Source organism: Pinus tabuliformis, chromosome 4_1, assembly GCF_031772625.1.
Source record: "Pinus tabuliformis cultivar Carrire ecotype Pingquan chromosome 4_1, CPIR1, whole genome shotgun sequence".
Lineage (NCBI taxonomy): Eukaryota > Viridiplantae > Streptophyta > Pinopsida > Pinales > Pinaceae > Pinus > Pinus tabuliformis.
In genome coordinates, this window is record NC_142303.1 from 607,844,832 (window position 1) to 607,848,283 (window position 3,452).

The window sequence follows — 3,452 nt, forward strand, 5'->3', positions numbered from 1 at the left end:
TATATATGAAAAGGTTTGATGTCATCCATTGATAAATAAATCGTTCACAGAGGATTTTATACAAGCCACTGAAAAAGTGAGTTTGCATAGACAACCTTCATCGATAGGTCAACTTTGTCGTTATGATAGGTTCTTTATGTATAGATTTGTTGATAGTACACTAAAAAACTATGTTCAAACTTCAAATGCGTTATACAGAATCAAATGTGATCTTCACACAATGTGAGTTGTGTAAAGTCATTGATATTACTGTACGAGTGCCATAGAGTGATGTCACAGAGATGATGCCATTTACCATAGAGCCAATGCCATTTATCTATGTCATTGTGATATGTTCTGTGAGGTAGAGTATTTTTACCAATCATTGCTACTGTATATGACTGAAGCTTACATAATATAAATGAGCCATAGATAACATATACAAGCCATGTGATTATTGTGGAATATGAGCCACAAAATATAGATGAGATGACTGTAGAAGACAAACCATGCGATCAGTATAATAAACATAGAAATGACCAATTGTAACGAGCCACTATAACATGCCATTGTAATGAGTCACATTGTAATGAGCCACATATAAATGTGATAATAAATGCATATTACTTCCATAGAGATGGAGAGAGTGAGCTACATAAGAGATTTACTTAGAGTCATGATAGTGTGTGATCCATAGAATCACCGAGTTACAAAATGAGCTTCAAAATTATGGTGTGAATCATTGTCTTTAGAAATACGATCCACGACAATAATTTGAGCCAATATATATGAGCCACATAGAGTGTAACAAATAACAAACCTCAAAGAATATAGTCAAGACACCAAATTATTTATAGAGAGATATGCGACCCATAGAAGTATAACGTATCACTTTGGAATATATGTGTGAGCCTTATAGCAAAGTATTCAGATCACTGTAATAGAATGCGAGCTCAATGAGATTGTTGTGAGAATCTCTGCAATGTAGATGTAATATACAAAGAAAAGTGAATCTTAAGTTTGATGCCACTATTGATTACGATCACAAGAAACCATGTTGTTGTAGCCTCTATAACACCACCCAAATTTTTGGCCCAACACCAAATTTTTGGGTCCCCCTTTGCTTGTTTAGGTTCTGGGGTTATATGCTTATAATTTTGAATCGGTGAAATATTGCATTGACATGGTTGTTATCAAAACTTATTGTTTTTCTTGTTTTAGTGACACATGTGACTTTTGATCCTAATACACTGATCTTATTAGCACATTAGGGTTATGCGTCCTCAAACCTTTATTTTTCTACAACATGCATTGTAACAGAGTAAAATGAATTTTGTGTTAAAGGCCATGGCATCACTCAAGCTGCATTAGGTTTATGAAGCCATTATATCTCCCATGCATCTTTAAAACCATAGATTGTCATGATTAAAGATCCTACCTTGATTTGAATTAATATTCACCCTCTAGGATGCATTTTCATGAAAAATCTATGGCGCATGCATTACACTATGGCATCGTCAGGTGAGGAATAATGTTACATACCTACCCTACTCCATTCCTATCAATGAGGGTTTGAAATATTTGTGCTCATTCAAAAGTGTTCTGGGACTGCTTCTCCATACATGTTCATCTAGGTTGAATGAATTAAGAATTAAGAAGTTGTCGAAATTACAATGATGCACACCTTTTTGTATGTCCAGGGTTTGTAATTCCACAATTGGACCATAAGATTTATTATTATTAGAAGCAACTCTTAATAATGCTACTAGAACTGGCTTACCCATGTTTCTTAATGTTACATTTGGAAGACCTTATATTCTTGGATTCATACTTGAGCTTATTTTAAAAATGGGGCCAACAGATACATTTCATATCAGTTATCATAAGATTTCTTTGCAATGGTTGAAAGGGATTTATTTTATTTTATGCAAAGTTATAGGTGCTATGTGGCATTTCATTCGGTCATGGTATCACTTTGGAGTCATATCTGATGATGTCATGCAATGTCACATTATCAAAGAGGTTGTTGGTGGAAGTTGCAACCACTTAGACTTGGAAATGAACTGTTGGACTTGGTAGTCATGAGATGTGGTCTAGCAGGATTGTCACTAACAACAAAATCAGCTAAGTGAGGCCTAACTGTGGGTCTCATTGGGCCTAACATGCCATTTACTAATAACTATGGTGTGTGGGAGGATGAATTTGAAGCTCTCTATTATGAAAATTTTATAGGGGATGTTTGGTAAGACACAACTATGTAGTTAAAAGGAACAAGCCCCTTTTAATTGGACGGTCCTATGGTCGTGTGAGTCGAAATCCCCTTCGTGAAAGAACTATTAAAATATTTGGCTATTTTCAGGTGTTGAAGCTAGAGTTATAATTTTCAATTCCAAAGTTGGGAAGATTACTGAAGAAAACAATGGTCATAGTGTTCTCTTTTGTGAAATTGGAGTGGCAGTTACCTACAGGCTTGTTAATGTTGCATCAGGGGTAGCATCTGGAATTTTTTGCAATATGAGCTAGATGGTCCACCAGTGGGTGTGCATAATGCATACGACATGGAGGTCGAAGTTGAAAATTCTCATGACACTGAAATAATAGTTTCATGGATTATCGAGATTACATGAACCAAAATAACACATAATATGATTTGTAGTTACCAACATCTCTTTATGCCATGCCATTATCACCAACATGCATATTTTTTCTTTTTGAGGAAATGTGTCTAGCTTCACGCCCTACAATTCCATTTGAACCATTGAAGAAGAGACTACATGCACACCTAAAAAAGTTGGGAGTACAGATTTCACATTTATATGAGGAGGAATGGTCTTAAATTCCTTTTGGTGGGTCATTTCCAAACACAAGACAAAAGCATTTTTGCTTTGGTGCTGTAGCAAGCATGGTTCGCCCAATCACTGGCTATTATGTTATCCTCTCTTTGTTAGAGGATCCATCATACACAACAACTATTGCAAGTTGTCTGAAGGATGAATATGGTGATGGAGCGATAATTCCATATCAACTAAGCACAAAAGATGTAGCGTCGAAAGCATGGGAAACTCTTTGGCCTCACGAGCGAAAGCGATAATGGATACTCTTTATTTTTTTGGCTTGAAATTATTTTGTAGTTGAATATCGATGGGACAAAAAATGTTCTTTGAAACATTTTTCCAGTTTCCTGAGTAGATGTAGAGAATATTCCTTGGGGCAAGGATTTCTTCTATTGATCTTATTTGGTTTTCATTGGTCATGTTTATCATGGCTCTAAATTACATGTGTTATTATTTAATAAAACATTTGATGTCAGATCTAAGTGGAGAAAAATTGATGCAAACATATGCGACCTAATTGGGGAATTGGAAATGTGACTGGTTCCAAGTTGAAATAAGGAAATGCGACCATTTCCAAGTTGCAACAAGGAAATGTGACTCGTTTTCAGGTCGCAACAAGAAAATGTGATTGGGATATCC

The 3,452-nt window shown here is 35.5% G+C and overlaps 1 pseudogene; it reads left to right on the plus strand.

Moving 5' to 3' along the window:
* The first annotated feature begins 1,982 nt into the window (after window positions 1-1,982).
* LOC149177466 (lycopene epsilon cyclase, chloroplastic pseudogene) lies at window positions 1,983-3,168 on the plus strand (annotated as a pseudogene).
* Window positions 3,169-3,452: the final 284 nt, after the last annotated feature.